Below are 20,658 nucleotides of genomic sequence, written 5' to 3' on the forward strand. Positions count from 1 at the left end.
GGGGTACGGGCCGTACTTCCACGGGTGGGGGTACGGTCCGTACATACCCCTGCCCACGCTCTGCGTGCCTGGGTACGGGCCGTACCCATGCCTTTGGTGTGTGGGTACGGTGCGTCCCACCATTGTTGCGGGCCGTGGGGTCCGCACCGTACACAGGCCTTGGGGGCGTGGCTACGGGTCGTACCACGCGTACCCCTACATGACCCCAGCAATGCTGGTACGAGCTGTACCAAGGCCTTTCTGACGTGGGTACGGGCCGTACCGCTATTGTTGGAGTGACGTAGGGGGACGCGTGGTACGTTCCGTACCCACGCTCTTGCGGCCTGGGTAGGGTACGTACCGGTTCGCGTGACCATCCACTTCCGTTGTGGCGGACGCTTGCGTTGCTGGCCTTGCCCCCACCCCCTGGAAGTGACCAGGCCCTGATGGTCAGGTATGTCCAGGCCATGTGTGATTTGGTACCATGTGTTGGTGTTGTGTGTCCTGCCCCTGCCCCCCCCTTTGCCCCTGGTTGTTGTGCTGACCTTCTGCGGCGTCTGCGTCGGTTCCTGTACGCCAGGTGGACTGCTAGGAGGGCAGGGATGGCACGTAGGTTCGGGTCCATGTCTGTTCGTCGCGTCCAGCTGCTCCTTGCGTGTGTCGTCCTGATTTCCCGGCAGTTTTTGGCAGCCGGTAAATATTTTCCGTGCGGGATGACGTCGGTTCGAATCGTACTTCCTGGTTCGTGAAACGTAGGCTGGATGCGTACCGACGTCACGTCGGCTCCTTTCAGGATCGGAATTGTGTTTAGTTTCTGTTCGGTCGGTGTTTTGTTCGAATCGTACGGAAATGGTGTTTCCGTATGAATCGTACTTGCATTTTCGGATGGATTTCGCACCGGGTACGAGTCGGACGGAGAAAAGGCTCCGTCCGACGGTTCGTACCCGGTTTTTACCGGATCGGAATTGGCACCCATGTGTTTGTGAGTGCCTTTTGGTAGTAGTTTGTGCTTTTTCAGTCCCATATGTCTGGGAGTGTATTGGCATTCGTTTTTATGTATTTTGCCATGACTGTGCGTGCTCAATTATGTAATTGTGAGTGCCTGTATTTGAAAGTGGATTGTCTGTATTGTGTTTTTTTGTATTTTCAAGTGCATTGTTTGAGTGTATTTGGTAGTGCCCATGTGTTTGTATTAGGCGTATCTGTGTGTCTCTTATGTGTATGCACTTGCACGTATATTTTTTTTGTATGCGAATGGAGCGCTTTCATTTGCAGGTGTGTGTGCTGCTGTCTATCCGAGCCTGGGCTTTTGTTTGAATTTAGTTGTGTCGGAGTCTGCATTTGCATGTGGTGTGCAATGTGTTTCTATATGATGTGGATTCCTTGCCCATGACTCGTGCGTCTTGGTTTGGGCGCACGTTTGTTGGTGTCTATCGCGGACCTGCGTTTGTGCGTGCTATTCGTTGTTTTTGACTGCATGTGGTGAGTTTTTGCATGTTTTCATGCGCCTTTGTCTTGAGTGCCAATGTGTGCGTGAGGGAGCTGGCCTGTTTCATGCGCCTCTGTTTGTGTTTCTGTGTGGAGTGTTTTGTCTAGGTGTGTGACTGCAGATGAGCACCCCTACGGTGCTGGGAGTCTGTAGACCCTCCCCCACTCTGGCCTGCTCCCCCAGGCTGCGCCTCCTCTCCCCGCAGCCCCTTTGTGTCACAAGTGCCCCCTCCAGTGTCGTCCTGCCCCAAGAGAGGCTGCAAAGGGTGCTCGGCTTGTCTCGTGCCCGCGCCCGCTGCCCTCTTGTAAAGCTGAGAGGTTAAAGTGCCGGCTCCGGATAAAGAGCCGCACACGTGGGACCCCACATTCTGCGTCCGTGTCAGCACACCCCCTCTTCTGTTTGGGGTGCTGACGCCGGAGCAGGCTCATAAACAGAGCTGGAACAGGGGTGAGAATATGGTAAGACATGGGGGAGGAGGGGAGGGAGGTCCGGGGAGAGGGGCGCTCGCTTTAGGGCCAGTGCTCCGTGGAGTGTGAAATTGCAGGCCGCCTTTGTCTTGAGTGCCAATGTGTGCGTGAGGGAGCTGGCCTGTTTCATGCGCCTCTGTTTGTGTTTCTGTGTGGAGTGTTTTGTCTAGGTGTGTGACTGCAGATGAGCACCCCTGCGGTGCTGGGAGTCTGTAGACCCTCACCCACTCTGGCCTGCTCCCCCAGGCTGCGTCTCCTCTCCCGACAGCCCCTTTGTGTCACAAGTGCCCCCTCCAGTGTCGCCCTGCCCCAAGAGAGGCTGCAAAGGGTGCTCGGCTTGTCTCGTGCCCGCGCCCGCTGCCCTCTTGTAAAGCTAAGAGGTTAAAGTGCCGGCTCCGGATAAAGAGCCGCACACGTGGGACCCCACATTCTGTGTCCGTGTCATCACACCCCCTCTTCTGTTTGGGGTGCTGACGCCGGAGCAGGCTCATAAACAGAGCTGGAACAGGGGTGAGAATATGGTAAGACATGGGGGAGGAGGGGAGGGAGGTCCGGGGAGAGGGGCGCTCGCTTTAGGGCCAGTGCTCCGTGGAGTGTGAAATTGCAGGCCGCCTTTGTCTTGAGTGCCAATGTGTGCGTGAGGGAGCTGGCCTGTTTCATGCGCCTCTGTTTGTGTTTCTGTGTGGTGTGTTTTTGTCTAGGTGTGTGACTGCAGATGAGCACCCCTGCGGTGCTGGGAGTCTGTATACCCTCACCCACTCTGGCCTGCTCCCCCAGCAGCCCCTTTGTGTCACAAGTGCCCCCTCCAGTGTCGCCCTGCCCCAAGAGAGGCTGCAAAGTGTGCTCGGCTTGTCTCGTGCCCGCGCCCGCTGCCCTCTTGTAAAGCTGAGAGGTTAAAGTGCCGGCTCCGGATAAAGAGCCGCACACGTGGGACCCCACATTCTGCGTCTGTGTCAGCACACCCCCTCTTCTGTTTGGGGTGCTGACGCCGGAGCAGGCTCATAAACAGAGCTGGAACAGGGGTGAGAATATGGTAAGACATGGGGGAGGAGGGGAGATGGGGAGATGGGGAGGGAGGTCCGGGGAGAGGGGCGCTCGCTTTAGTGCCAGTGCTCCGTGGAGTGTGAAATTGCAGGCCGTGGTGCTCCATATTGTACCAGAAGCCATTCCAAAAACCTCCTCCGCCGGCGAGAACAGAGAGGCTCCGAGCTCCCCCTGCCCGAGGCCAGGCTGTCTGGGGATCAGTGTTTATAAATTATTTTACGTCCTCGCGCACTGTCTGCGAGGGGACGTACACAAAGCACTGTGCGCAGGTCTGGACGGGCCGGCTGCCACGACTTTAGCAAATATACTTTATTGCGAAATGTGGTTAAAGCGCTTCAGCGCCGACATGGACAGAAAGCGCTAAACAAATCTCAACACGATATATGTGCGTCTCTCGTGTCAGTCCAAGCTCCCCAACTGCCCCACCACTCTCCGCTCGTACACAAGCTGATCTTTTTAAGGTGGGTCCAACCTACATGTTCTTAAAGTAGCAGTAACCACGCGTGACAGGATGTCTTCAAAGTCAGGTCCTTAAGTCTTTAGCAAAACCAAAGGTATCTTCTCCCACCCAACTGCGATAATAAAAAAATCACATCCTCAAGGCAGGCCGAGGTCTGAAGAACTGGAAGAAGAACTGTGGGCGGAGAATCAGAGGGAGAGGACGAGCACGCCACTGCCTTTCTCCGAGGCGAAGCAGAAATGCCTCGGAGAAAGGCAGCGGCGGTTTCGAATTCGGGGGCGTGTTTTTCTTTTCTCTCCTCTTGCCATTGGCTGGAGGAGATAATTAGAAAAGTTGCAAAAAACACGCCCCCGAATCCGAAAAGGACGGGGCCTGTTCGGAGTGACGAACCTCTTCTCCAATGGCTGGCCAGCATTCAAGAGGCCAGCCAATGGAGAAGAGGGGAGAAGAGGGGCGGGTTCAAGCCCCTCTTCTCCAAGTCATTATCTCTCGCGAGCGAGACTGCGCAAGCGCAGCCTTCGCTAGCCGAGACCTAAAAAGCAGTTACAGAAACACTCAAACCAGAAATGCTTTTTTACTAGTGTACCTTTCTATTTTTTTCACAAATGGTAATAACTTTACAATACTTGTTACTTTCCAGATTGGCAAAGCGACTGAACCAAAAGGTAGTAACATATTTGAACTGCACATAAATGTTGCACTTTTCCAGTATTGTGCTGCGTTGCATTGCAGCATTTACAGAGCACTTCAGCCTCCTCTTGAGCTCTTGAAGCATGCTAATATGTATTACCTGGAACACCTGAACAAGCATTTGCGATGCAATAGGTCTCACATTTACAGTTTGAGCTACTGGCATTGAAAATAACAATGCCTTTAACTTTTGTTTTCGTTTTAAACAGATAAATAAAAAGGCATCGTCATTTACAATGCCAATTGCTTAAACTCGTGTAACTGCGAGACCTATTGCATTGCAAATGCTTGTTGTTTTGTGCACTACGACCACAGTAGGCCCTGTTCAAACACATAAAACCATACTAATGTGAAATACTCCAGAGGTCACCACATTCCCCTTGAATAGATACTATTTTATGGTCCACTATTTTATCCCCCCCATTAACCATGCACGAATGTCAATTGTCGCCGGAGCTAGACTCAGTTGCAACTACAGAAGAAATATAATTCCGATTTGCAAATGTATAGCCGATAAATTTCAGTTCTACACTGACAGTACTCAGGCAATCTTTGCTTTGAAGAGGAATAGCTTTATTTATAGATTGAGATCGTCCCTCCCCTGATAGAGAAAATTCACCACGCTGTACAAAAAATTATAAAAACTGGTGGTTACTCTAAAAGGATCGCATCTCTTAACCTCTAAACTGCAGCAGTGTACAAATATTGCATTTCTCATTGTCGCTGTGCATGATTTTTACCTCTGCAACATGTCATCATTGCTAGTTCTCCACCTAACTCCATTTAGAATAACTGCTACATCTTCGAAGCAGGATTCCTAAAAAACTTCTAAGCAGACTTCAGTTAGCACAGAGCGATGGAGTCAACCTGGTTAAGGGTTTGAAGAAAAGTGTGTATATGGAAGATCCTAGACGTCATCAGTATTGGCCTCTGGTGGCACACTAGTTCCATTTCCAACTGGCATGCCTGCCCTTCAAGTGTCTCCGCAGCCTCTGCACTCTGCATTTGGTGCACAAAGTTCTACAGGATCAATCCTTCACCTCGACCCTGCTTGACTTTCCTCAACTCCAACTCTCCAAAAAATTGGCATGACAGTTTGTGTGCAGACGGATCAAGCATGGAACAAGCGAAGAGGAGCTTAGCGGGGAAACAAGGAAGTTCCTCCAACAGCTCTGCAGGAACTTTAGTAGCGCACAGCATGATGAGCAAGTACAAGACGTGCACCAGCCATCCTCGACAGACCCATTGTCTATAGTGGGGAACTCTTGCACGTTAAATGCTCAATAGTGTGCAAATGAGTTTCACAAATAGGAAGGCAGTTTCACAACTGGAAAGCCTTTGTGGCCAAAAGGACGCAACAGAATTTGTCAGTGGTATTAAACAGTTTGTTTTTTTAATCATTTTTTAATTTTAAACTCTCAGTTCTCATTGCTGCCCCCACAAGGTACAGCAAGCTCCTCATGGGAGCTGCACCTTCTGCCAATAGCTCTCTTTGCACCTGGCCCCAGACACACCTGGACAGGTGGCTGCAGGTCCGGTGGTGGCTTTTATCTCCCTCCCTTCAAGGGAGCACAGAAACAAGGCAGGCTGGGCCGGGGCGTCGCCTACCTGCTCTGCGGAGGCACCTGCCACGCAGGCGCGGTTAACGGATCTCTGACATATTATCGAAAGACACATTATCGAACTACACAAATATCGCAACAAAAATATCGACATCAAAATTATCGACATTGTATACTTAATTAAAAAACTACACTAATATCGACACTACAATATCGTAATACAATTATATCGATCACACAAAAATCGCACACATCAATATCGCAATACTAAATATCGACATAAATAAATAAATATAACACATGTAACAAATATCGATAACCAAAATATAGACATCAATAATATCGTTTTTTTTAAATATATCGACAATTCTAATACTAATAAAACCAATACTTTAAACAACATAAATACAATATTTTCCTAAAAACATACATTTTCCAATTATATTCTACTTAAACATAAACATAACATTTATAACTATATAAATATTTAACAACATAATAAAAAAACACAGAAATAATTATCACATAGGCATTTCGAACACATTCAAAAAAATTAAAACACATTATAAACAATCTTTTTCTATATAATTATTTAAAACTCTCCTCCTTTAAAACTAAATATACTCTTACTTAGCATTTTCCATAAAAGGAAACCAATTAAATAAAAAAAATTCAAAACATCCAATAGAAAGGCCACATACAGAAAGCAACCAATAACATTCAAGAAACAATTTAGAACCACTATATAAACCAATTAAAACAAGTCTTCTACTGTGCCTTAAACCAAAGCATTGAACGAAGAAGAAACTCTGCTAAACAGAGGAAACCTACATCCTACTACTATTCAAAAAACGTAAGTAAATTATCTTTTCTAACTAAACTGCCAAATTAAACTAAACCACTAATTTATCTTTACTCAAATAAATAACTAACTTATATATTCCATCTCTTTATGTTTCCACTACAGATATTACTCAAAACAGCTAAAGAAAAGATTGAACATTGCCAGAAAGGACTCATATTAATTAAATCCTACTCAAACCCCAAAACATCCTAAACCCCTAAACAAATCCATGTTCTCTTTTTTAAGTTTTTAAAAACCTGTATAAATTAACACCTATAGTCTATACCAAACAGCAATACCACCCCACTTAAAAAAACTAAAACAACTAAAACAATATATGTTCTTTAACTTTCAGAGACTACATCAACTAAACAGCATTTTGTCTACAAAGAACATCTTCATTCAAATACAACCAAAAACACTTGGTAAGTATATATAAAAAAGTTTTTTTTTTGCTATTTTCATAGAAATATATAAAGTACTATTGCATATATTTTCATATACATTTTTTCCAGATTTCTAACACATCACAATGACAGAAGAAGCCCAATTTATAACATCGCAGAAAGGAAAATTCCTATTGTGTTACATGGGTTACACATACACCCAAGAAAAGCAGACGGAACGAAAAGTGAACTGGAAGTGTTCTAAATATTATTCTAACAAATGCTACGGACGAGCAACAACAAGAGAAACAACTGTACTATATACAAGAGAGCATAACCATCCACCCAATCTCTCTGAAATAGAAGTCAGATCAACCCTTGAAAATATAAAAGAATTAAGCACTGGTTCACAAACTGCTACAAGTGTAATCCTAAAAGAACTATTACCTAGAGTGCCCAAAGAAGCAAGAGGCCAATTACCATCAATTGCTTCTATAAAAAGAACAATTGCTAGGACCAAAAAATCAACCACAACAACAATACCATCCCCTAAAACTTTTCAAGATATCATCATTCCACCAGAATTAACTATCACCCACAATTATGAACCTTTTATTTTTTTTGATAACAAAAGTACAGGAAAAAGAATCATAATGTTTGCTACTGCAAACAATATAACTAAACTCCAACAATGCCAAACATGGATGATGGATGGCACCTTTACAATATGCCCAAAACCATTCTACCAGCTTTACACAATACACGGTCAATATCACAACACTTCCATACCTTTAATCTATGCACTATTACCTAACAAACAAAACACAACATATAATGAAATGCTAGGAAAACTAAAACAAGAATCAAATGATTTTTCCCCTGAAAGAATTATCATAGACTTTGAGCAAGCCATGATAAATTGCATTCTAAAACTGTACCCCCATACAGCTATCCAAGGATGTTACTTCCATCTAAACCAATGTATATGGAGACATTTACAAAAATCTTCACTAAGTGTAGAATATGCCACAAACATAACTTTTGCACATCAAATAAAACTTCTAACAGCCCTAGCTTATGTACCAACCACAGATGTTGCAGAACATTACAATCTTTTATTAGAAAGTCCATTCTACAAACAAAATGAAGTAAAGTTATCTCCCCTCTTAGATTATTTTGAGGATACCTGGGTGGGGAGACTACACAGATCAGGCCATAGACGTCAGCCCAAGTTCCAAATACCTTGGTGGAATGTATATGTAAGTACACTCAACCAACAAGCCAAAACTAACAACGCAGTCGAGGGCTGGCATAATGCATTCCTAACTTCAACTGGGAGAACAACTCCAACACTACAAAAACTACTAATTGCCATACAAAAGGAACAAAGTTTCCAATAATTAAGAATGCAACAATCTGTCCTACAATTAAAACCAAAACAATCTAGACAAACTACTCAAATGTATAATTACCTACAACAACAGGTACAGCTATACCCATCCACAAGAGGACTTGAGTACTTAAATATAATAGCTCAAACTCTCTTCTAAACCCTTTCAAAAATATTAACCCACAATTCTACTAAAACAGCTATCACAACATAAAGAAACCACTTTATTATATCACATATTTAATTATGTGGTCTAAAATATATAAATAATTTATATCTACATATATTTAGACAACATAATTAAACAAAACAAGTACACAACAACAATATTAAATATATAAGATTTGCCCACCCACAATTAAAATATTTAAATGAACTTACCTGTCTAGTTGCTCCAATAGGATAATAACATTCCTTCCAAATAAATCCAGGTAGTTCAAAATCCATAGGTATCAAAAATGAATCCAAATAAAATGGAAAAATACAACTGTTTTTCGAAAAAAACGTCTACGCCAAAAAACGACAATCCATTAACCATAAAAATCCCGAAAAATATTAAAAAGATAAATAACCGCTCCTGGAAACCCGAACAATAAGGGAAGTGTAAAATAAATATTAGTAAACACAACTAATACATACTTCCTTTAAAAAAAAAACGGTGTTTGAAAGAGACGAAAATATCTTCTCCGTAAAACCTACAAAAGAGAAACAAACATTCCCACCCACACACAAACACACATAATGCACCTAAAAACATCACTACAAACATTATTCAAAGACTATAAAACTTTAACACACCTAAATAACAAAACACTAACAAAGCCGCAAACACGGAACACAACGTAAATTATAAAACCGTATACAAACTATTACTAACACCCTAACTTCTAAAACATCAATCCATACACACTTATTACAACATTACTACTTCCATAAAACACTTAAAACTATTTAATAATAAAGAAAATAACTCTTACCTTCTCAAACGCGAAACAGCTCCCGACCGCGACCTGGATTCTACCAAAATAACCCAAAACAACAGCGAGCGGTTACAAAATAAAAGACCCAAACAAACATAACAACTAAAAAAATACCAATAAATGCCCTTACTATTTATTTAACATTACACATTACTTTAAAAATTAGTAAAACATTAGAATAAAATACTCTAAAATAATACCAATTTTTTTTATATATGTGAAAATAATTTAACTTATAATAATAAATATAATAAAAAATATATATTTACTAATATAATAATAAAAATGTATATATTACCAAAAAAAATGTATGAACATGATATAATTTATATATTGTATCTACAACATACCAAAACTAAAAATAAAAAGAACTATTCAAAAATGTAAACATTATCAATATTAATTATCTAATATTAATATTAATAATTAAAATATATGAATCATATATTTCAAAACATACAATTTCTTATAAATTCAAATAAAGTCTAAAAATATTGTGGAGAAGTGTGGCTCACTGGTTAGAGTAGGCAGACCTGGAAGCAGAGGTCAGCCCGGGACCAGGGTTCAATTCCCGGCTCGGCTGGGTCTTGAGTCCATAAATTGTCCATGGACTCGATAATTCTTGCTCCAGTGCATACTCGATTCATGGGTTCACACTCTGCGACTCTGGGCAATAGCTTGCTTAATCTCCACAATGGCCCCTCGCGGCGGGATGCCTGGCTTTCACCTTGTGGATGCCCTGCTGGGTTATCTCACAGGGGAATACCAGGACGGGTTCCCTAAGCAAGCGCTTAGAGACCGGTTGGTGATTTGCGCTATATAAATATCTGTACATTTACATTTACACAATATAAATTTAAAAATATTAAACAGCTATAAAAATCAGTTTTTTTTTTTTTTATTATTTTGTCTGTTCATATATTAATATCCAAAATATACATTACAAAAATATATATCCATTATAAAAAAATTATTACAATAATACAAATGTTAAATATTAATTATTTTATTACATGTTTATTTCAATGATTTAATGATTATAATATGCGTAATAATAAACAATATTTTCTCTGTAATTAATATACATTCCAACAACTATAAAACAAATCTTATTTTCCTTTCTACTATTTTATAAAAAAATTGCAATTTGCATTCTGATATAACTTCTATATTTTATCCAACCAAAACTAAAATCTACAGATTTATTGTAAATTAAAACAAAGTAATTTAACTGTTCCTATTCAACTCTATATTTAATTATAATAATTGCTATTTAACAAACTTAATTAATGTACTACTCCCACTACAGACTGAACTTAATTAATTTACTATTCTCACTCCAAAATATATTTAATTAGGGTAGGTGCTGGACACTGAACTTAATTAATTTACTATTCTCACTCCAACCTATATTAAATTAGAGTAGGTGCTGGACACTGAACTTAATTAATTTACTATTCTCACTCCAACCTATATTTAATTAGAGTAGGTGCTGGACACAGAACTTAATTAATTTACTATTCCCTCTCCAGTCTATATTTAATTAAGATAAGTGCTGGACACTGAACTTAATTAACTTACTAGTCTCACTCCAACCTATATTAAATTAGAGTAGGTGCTGGACACTGAACTTAATTAATTTACTATTCCCACTCCAGTCTATATTTAATTAAGATAAGTGCTGGACACTGAACTTAATTAATTTACTATTCTCACTCCAACCTATATTTAATTAGAGTATGTGCTGGACACTGAACTTAATTAATTTACTATTCTCACTCCAACCTATATTTAATTAGAGTATGTGCTGGACACTGAACTTAATTAATTTACTATTCCCACTCCAGTCTATATTTAATTAAGATAAGTGCTGGACACTGAACTTAATTAATTTACTATTCTCACTCCAACCTATATTAAATTAGAGTAGGTGCTGGACACTGAATTTAATTAATTTACTATTCCCACTCCAGTCTATATTTAATTAAGATAAATGCTGGACACTGAACTTAATTAATTTACTATTCTCACTCCAACCTATATTTAATTAGGGTAGGTGCTGGACACTGAACTTAATTAATGTACTATTCCCACTCCAGTCTATATTTAATTAAGATAACTGCTGGACACTGAACCTAATAAATTTACTATTCTCACTCCAACATATATTTAATTAGAGTAGGTGCTGGACACTAAACTTAATTAATTTACTATTCCCACTCCAGTCTATATTTAATTAAGATAAGTGCTGGACACTGAACTTAATTAATTTACTATTCTCACTCCAACCTATATTTAATTAGAGTAGGTGCTGGACACTGAACTGAATAAATTTACAATTCCCACTCCAGTCTATATTTAATTAAAATAAGTGCTGCACACTGAACTTAATTAATGTACTATTGTCACTCCAACCTATATTTAATTAGAGTAGGAGCTGGACACTGAACTTAATTATTTTACTATTCCCACTCCAGTCTATATTTAATTAAAATAAGTGCTGGACACTGAACTTAATACATTTACTATTCTCACTCCAACCTATATTTAATTAGAGTAGGAGCTGGACACTGAACTTAATTATTTTACTATTCCCACTCCAGTCTATATTTAATTAAAATAAGTGCTGGACACTGAACTTAATAAATTTACTATTCTCACTCCAACCTATATTTAATTAGAGTAGGTGCTGGACACTCAACTTAATTAATTTACTACTCTCACTCCAATCTATATTTAATTAGGGTAGGTGCTGGACACTCAACTTAATTAATTTACTATTCCCACTCCAGTATATATTTAATTAAAATAAGTGCTGGACAATGAACTTAATAAATTTACTATTCTCACTCCAATCTATATTTAATTAGGGTAGGTGCTGGACACTGAACTTAATTAATTTACTATTCTCACTCCAATCTATATTGAATTACAGTAGGTGCTGGACACTGAACTGAATACATTTACTATTCCCACTCCAAAATATATGTAATTAGGGTAGGTGCTGGACACTGAACTGAATAAATTAACTATTCTCACTCCAATCTATATTTAATAGGATAGATGCTAGACACTGAACTTTATTTAATTACTATTCCCACTCCAGTCTATATTTTACTAAGATAAGTGCTGGACACTGAACTTAATTAATTTACTATTCTCACTCCAATTTATATTTAATTAGAGTAGGTGCTGGACACTGAACTGAATTAATTTACTATTCTCACTCCAATCTATATTTAATTAGAGTAGGTGCTGGACACTGAACTGAATTAATTTACTATTCTCACTCCAGTCTATATTTAATTAACATAAGTGCTGGACACTGAACAGAATAACTTTACTATTCTCACTCCAATCTATATTTAATTATAGTAGGTGCTGGACACTGAACTGAATTAATTTACTATTCTCACTCCAGTCTATATTTAATTTAGATAAGTGCTGGACACAGAACTTAATAAATTTACTATTCTCACTCCAATCTATATTTAATTAGGGTATGTGCTGGACACTCAACTTAATTAATTTACTATTCCCACTCCAGTCTATATTTAATTAAAATAAGTGCTGGACACTGAACTGAATTAATTTACTATTCCCACTCCAAAATATATTTAATTATGGTAGGTGCTTGACACTGAACTTAATAAATTTACTATTCTCACTCAAATCTATATTTAATTATGGTAGGTGCAAAACACTAAACTTCATTAATTTAGTATTCCCACTCATAAATATATTTAATTACACTAGATCATGTATACTGATCTTAATTTATTTTATATTCCCACTCCAATATGTATTTAATTACAGTAATTGCAATACAAATATATAAATATTAATATATAAAAAAAATATGTTTTAATTATTATTAAATTTTTTACATAAAACAATACCCACACTTATCCTCTACAAATCCAACTCCCCAATCTAAAATTTATCCCAAAGTATTATATTATAATATATATTTTTTTAATATAAATTACTCAATATTACTAATTTAAAATAAATTTTTAAAACACTCCCCACCCTTATCCCCTATAAGCCAACATCCCAATCCCCCAAAAAATTTTAAATTGTACAATCTAAATCAAAATTTATAAATACTTTTTATACAATATTACCAACATTTTACACATTTTTATAAAACTCCACACCCTTATCCCCATAACACAACATCCCACTCCTAAAATTAAATATAACATTCAAAATTTTATTCTAAATTTCTAAATTTTTTATACAAATTATTCCTACATAAATCAAAATTTTTAAAACACTCCCCACCCTCATCCCCGATAGCCCAACATCCCACTCCTAAAAGATAATATAAAAAAAATATTTTTATTCCAAATTTCAAATTACATTTATTAAATATTCCAAATTAAAAACAAAATTTTACAACACTTCCCACCCTTATCCCCTGTAACCCAACATCCCACTCCGAAAATGAAATATAAAATTCTAAATTACATTTACAAATTATAAAAAAATGTAAAAAAACATTCTCAAATATATAACATTTTTTAAAACACTTCCCACCCTTATCCCCTATAACCCAACATCCCGCTCCTAAAATTAATTTTAAAATTCTAAATTAAATTTAAAATTTCTAAATAATTTTTTTAAAACATTCTAAAATATATAAACATTTTTAAAACACTTCCCAGCCTTATCCCCTATAACCCAACATCCCGCTCCTAGAATTAATTTTAAAATTCTAAATTAAATTTAAAATTTCTAAATATTTTTTTTTTTTAATTCTAAAATATATAAACATTTTTAAAACACTTCCCACCCTTATCCCCTATAACCCAACATCCCGCTCCTAAAATTAATTTTAAAATTCTAAATTAAATTTAAAATTTCTAAATATTTTTTTTTAAAAATTCTAAAGTATATAAACATTTTTAAAACATTTCCCACCCTTATCCCCTGTAACCCAACATCCCGCTCCTAAAATTAAATATACATTTCAAATTTGAAATAAAATTTACTAATTAAATTTTACAATATATTACAAAAAAATTTAACTTTTTTAAAACACTCCCCACCCTTATCCCCTATAACCCAACATCCCGCTCCTAAAATTAAACATAAAATGCCAAATTTATTTCAAATTTTCTATTTAAATGTAAAAATATGTTACAAAATTAATAAATATTTGTAAAACACTCCCCACCCTTATCCCCTATAACCCAACATCCCGCCCCTAAAAGAATATAAATATTTCTCATATTATATACATTTTAACTATTTATACAAACAACTTCAAAATATTTACTAAACATACAATAACGATATTTTAACATGTCGATATTATTACTAACGATATAACTTACATCGACATATAATTAAAAAAAACGATATTTTTCACATCGATATTATCTATTACGATATTTTGTACTTTAGATATTTTTGACTCGATATTTATGTCCCTCGATATTAAAAAGTCGATATATAGACTGCTCACCGCGGTTAACTTTGAAGAGTGGATTAGAGAACAGTGGCAGTTGATGCACGAGACATACATAGCCAGGCGCAACTGGGAGTGAGGAAAAGAAAGAAGGAAAGAAAGAAGGAAGGAAAGAAAGAAAGAAAAGAGAGAACCTGCTGCGAGGAGGAGGCCCCTTGGAGGCGCAGGGTTTACTCACACAGACACGCTGCCTTACAATACGACATGCCTGTGAGGGCCGAGGAAAAGGCTCCCAAACCAGGTGCCACGGAGATCCGTCTCATGAGGACAGTTCACACACGGCGCCTCGTCAGCACGGAGCTGAGGGAGGCATTCTAAAGAACCTGAGTGTCTTGCAAACATGAACTAACCTGTGACGAATAATGTCATAGAGAGAAGAGGGGAGCCTCGCAGAGACAGGAGATGTCCGACTTACAGCGTCGCTGAGTCCGAAACACCAGCGGGACTGGGGGACCTCGGCAGAGGTGTGGCTGACCCAATGCTGTACAGCAGGCAGACGCAGGTGACAACTGGGGTGCCTGCCTGGACAGGCCCTCTTGGAGTCCCAGTATTGGGGTGCATCAGCAGACTCACTGAGAGAGGGAGGGGCGCTCACTTCTCACCTGCCTCACAGGGCCCCTGCCAGGACACGCCGCTCCAGGCTCGCATTCCAGACATCCGATCTGCTCCCAGGCCGGGGTGATGGGACGGGCCTGCTGAAGATACTCCGGGACAATGGGGCGCTGAGAATCTCCAACAGAAACCAGTCATCCGCGGAGCCACCATTCCACGCACATGTCTCCCAGAAACCACCAGAAACATGCATGCCCAGATCATGCATTACAGCTATGACAGCACCTCACAAACATGGACGCTGATTAAACAGTCGCTAACACTCCTGTCAAAGAAATCCCCACAAACACTCCAGGCAAGGGAAAATGTACAATAACACCCGCCGCACTTCTCAAAAAAGTTTACAAAAAACACTCCAGACAAAGACAGCATGGGAACCACCCCAACATAAAACAATTGAAAACACTCTTGCCAAATATATCCTCAAACATTGCCCCCCAAACAAAAACAGAATATTGTAAAATAAACCACCACAAACACAAAAACTCACAAATACTCTTTGCGGAGTACTGATACTCCAGACAAAGAAACTCCCAACAAAGGAAAGGAATAACAAGTGAATGGTCTTGAAAGACCTGTGAAGTACTCGGGTGCGGCTGTCAGCTGAAACACTGTGGTGCCGATTACGATCCGGTAAAAACCGGGTATGAACCGTCGGTCGGAGCGTTTTCTCCGTCCGACTCGTACCCGGTCGTAAAACTTTACAAACATGGAATTACGATTCGCACGGAAACACCATTTCCGTACGAATCGTAAAAAACACCGGCCGACGAAAATATACATACGAATGTGATCCGGGAATGCTGCGACGTGACGTCGGGACGCTTTCAGGCAGCGTTTCACGACCCAGGAAGTACGATTCGAACCGACAGCAGTCCGGACGGCAATATTTTCACGGCACCCAAAAAGTGCCGGAAAAGCGAAGTACGGCGCGAAACGACCAGAGTAGGTGGCCCGGTAAGCGCCGTACCCCCCCCCCAGCCCCCGTATGTACGCGCCGACCCCCCCAGCCCCCGTATGTACACGCCGACCCCCCCAGCCCCCGTATGTACGCGCCGACCCCCCCAGCCCCCGTATGTACGCGCCGACCCCCCCCAGCCCCCGTATGTACGCGCCGACCCCCCCCAGCCCCCGTATGTACGCGCCGAACCCCCCCAGCCCCTGTATGTACGCGCCGACCCCCCCCCAGCCCTCGTATGTACGCGCCGACCCCCCCCAGCCCCCGTATGTACGCGCCGACCCCCCCAGCCCCCGTATGTACGCGCCGACCCCCCCAGCCCCCGTACGTTCGAGTCGTACCCCCACCCGTGTATGTACACCCCTGTACGTGTCGTACTCCCCCGTGTACGTGCTGGGGGTACGCACCGTACATACACGGGTGGGGGTACGACTCGAACGTACAGGGGTGTACATACACGGGGGAGTACGACACGTACAGGGGTGTACATACACGGGTGGGGGTACGACTCGAACGTACAGGGGTGTACATACACGGGGGAGTACGACACGTACAGGGGTGTACATACACGGGGGAGTACGACACGTACAGGGGTGTACATACACAGGGGAGTATGACACGTACAGGGGTGTACATACACGGGGGAGTACGACACGTACAGGGGTGTACATACACGGGGGAGTACGACACGTACAGGGGTGTACATACACGGGTGGGGGTACGACTCGAACGTACGGGGGCTGGGGGGGTGTTCGGCACGTATGCGGGCACATGTCTCCATGTTTGCTATGGGTGTTCGGTGCGGACAGTGTTTTTTCCATACGGTTGTAACATCGGACGCACGGGATGGATCGTGATTCCTCGGTCGGACTTCACTTTTCACGTTTGTACGGTAAATCGTCCGTGGACGTGTCGGACACATTTTCCGACCTGAGGACGTGTGGGGAATTCTTCCCAATGCGATTCGTATGGTCTTTTTCCCATGCGAATCGTAATTGGCAGTTTGTACGGCACTTGTACGATTCGTACGGTAAAAAGACCGGATACGAGTCGTACGGGGAATTTTTTTACCGGATCGTGATCGGCACCTGTGTGTGTGTGCGGGACCGGGAAGCTGCTGGGGCTGAGACACAGGATTGGGGGGCGGGGGAGAGGGGGTGTGAGCGCAGCAGCGTGGTGAACGGGCGGGAGCGTGGAGTGTTTTTAATGAAGCAGTTTCATGTCAAGTGGTCGCTTCTCTCTGGGTGAGCTGGCACTTTTTAAATGTTGAGTTATTTTCTTCGCGCGTGATTGCAGTAGTTGCGGCCATTGTGAATATACGCACTCAAGGATGTCAAGCGCCCTGATGATGAGTGTCTGAAATTGACCTGTGTTTTTTTGTCCCGTAGGGTTGTCTTGTAGATTGCTTTCCACAGAGCAGACTTGTGCATTCATGAAATCTAACAAGACACCATTGACATTGTTTGAAAATTAGCTCAACTCTGAACTGGTACGTCTGTATTTTTTCCACGTACCTGTCTCTCTGCCCATCTTCCTCATGGTCTGGCTTTATTTATGTTCTTTTATGAGGTATATTTAGGCTCCTTATCAATAGTGCACAAGCCTGCTAACTGTGCGCCGCTCGTCCTGCTGCAGTAGAGACGGGCAGGGTGAGAGTTAGCGCAGCAGTGTGGTTAACGCGCGAGGGGGGAGTGAGCGCGGAAAGGCAAAACAACAAAAAAATTGTTGCGCGCCGGCTTCCTTTAACTCTGGGTCCGTCACGCGCGCGTGCAGTGTTTAAAGTGAAAGCACGCCGGAGCCAGAGTTGAAAGAAGCCTATGTGAACAAGATGGCGGCAGACTGTCCACTGTCCCACGCATGCTGTCTGCTATGGACTGATGGCGAGAGCAGCCATCTTTGTCCATGCAGGCGCGTGCATGAGCCCACGGTGGTGAATTGATTCCAACAGGTCCTCTCTGACAAGGGCAGCGCATGCGCTGCTTTCGCCAGGCAAGACCTAAACAAGCATTTACAATGCAATGGTCTCGGCAATATTCTAGGTAGAGCTATTGGTATTGCTCATTATTTTTTTTATGATTTTTGTATCCCTAAATAAATGGCATTGTCATTTCTATTGGCATTAGTTTTATTTTTGCATATGTGATACCTATTGCATTAGCAGAGAGAGAGTGAGGTAGTGAGATAGAGAGAGTGAGGTATTGAAATAGAGAGTGAGGTAGTGAGAGAGAGTGAGGTAGATAGAGAGTGAGGTAGTGAAAGAGTGAGTTAGTGAGTGTTACAATGCAATTGTCTCGGCATTGTTAAAGTTAGAGCTATTGTCACTGATCATGACATTTTTTTGTTTATGTTTTTATTTTTTAAACATTTAAAGAAACGCCATTGTTATTTACAATGTCAATAGCTTAATCTATCTCAAATGCGAGACCTATTGCATTTTCACCCACACACAGAGCCACACACACAAAGCCACCCACAAACACAGAGCCACACACACAGAGCCACCTACACAGAGCTATTCACATAGAGCAACCCACACACAAATAGAGCCACCCACACAGAGCCACCCACACACAGACAGAGCCACACACGCATAGAGCCACCTACAAAAAAATCCACCCACACAGAGCAACACACACAGACGCACACACATACACACACACACATAGAGCCTCCCACACACACACAGAGCCACACATACATACACAGAGCCGCACACACATACACACACAGCCACACACATACAGAACCACACACACACATAGATATAGACACATACACATTGATCTTGGGAGCCAAAGCAGAAGTGGCACCCTTGTTTCTAGGGGCCATATGTAGGAAGCCTAATACCGGTCGGTAACAGCCGATTTTCGGTAAATATCCTGTTACCGACCGGTATTTAGGCTTTTGGTATGTAGGGGGCACATTTCAGGATTCGGTAATTTACCGATTCGGTAAATACCGAATCCTGAAATCATATGTAGGGGGAGTGTGTGGTTGGTGTGTGGATTCGTTATTTACCACCAACTAAAAGTTGGTGGTAAATGACGATTAGCTGTAAAAAAGCATTTTTGTGCACTTTGAAGTGTGCAATGTGGCAGACATACATGCCCTTAGGGCATGTATGTGTGCCACATGTGCACACAGCATGTATGTCTGCCACATTGCACACACGCACGAATCAGGGGTGCAACAGGGTGTCAATGTGCCACCCTGCCACCCATGATGATGCCTCCCCCATTACCGATTCGGTATTTACTGATTCGGTAATGGCAACTGGCTTCCCATTCATTCCTATGGGCCTCCAGGCCCATAGGAATGAATGGGAAGCCAGTTGCCATTACCGAATCGGTAAACACCGATTCTAAAATACCGACACTTACCGATTCGGTAATATTTTACCTACAATACATTTACCGATTCATAAATACCGAATCGGTAAAATTCGGTATTTAAGAATCGGTTAATGTAATTTACCTACATATGGCCCTAGATCTTTGCATTTATCACTAAAAATTAAGCATTTAAAAAATAAATGACTAATAAAAATTGACAGATTATCTGAAAGGTTTCTGAGGTGGCCATAGTGGTGGCGATTGGTCAGCGAACACTCCTGCCGTAGTCGTTACTCTCTGCCTCGCAAAAGAACGGAAAGTTAAGGAAGCTGTTGAGGTTTTCTCTAGGTTTGCCATGATGATTACTCATTGGTCTCAGGATTTTGTATGGTTAGGTCTGAAACATCAGGAAGCTGCTGAGACGTGTCCTGCCCTCTGCCGGAGCAAATTCCATGTGGGAGACACAAACATTATCTGTTGTTCCGTCCCCTGGCCTCACATAACCCCACATTTCCTTTGATTTTCTCTCCCGACTGAAATATTACATTTATTCAAATTACAGGCGCTAGGGGCGGCAAGTAATTTAGAGCAGTTTTCCCGAACTGACTTTTTTCCCGCTCTGTCCCTAATTTCTCCCAGTGCCGCCCCTCCCCCCACTCCCACAGGAACCCTTATCCTGCAGACCAGGTCTCACTTCTGATTGCGTATTTTTGCTGTTTATTGTTCACGTGAAAAAAATTATAAAGATGAATTAATTTGGACCATAAATCACTCCAGCTGAGCACAACGACAGGATCATAATGGAAAGCCTCAAATTTTCCTTTCGCTTACATTTGTGTTTTGAGAGCCTAACATCCCTGGTGCACACATCTGTGATTCGTGCGAAATACTTCTCTTGCACTGCTCTGAACCAGTTTTAGGCTGTTTCGTAAGGTCGCAACTGTGTAAATGTAAAATGTGCAGGCACTGGCTAAAGGTTAAAATATGCC

Source organism: Triturus cristatus, chromosome 1_2 (genome assembly GCF_964204655.1).
Source record: "Triturus cristatus chromosome 1_2, aTriCri1.1, whole genome shotgun sequence".
Classification (NCBI taxonomy): domain Eukaryota; kingdom Metazoa; phylum Chordata; class Amphibia; order Caudata; family Salamandridae; genus Triturus; species Triturus cristatus.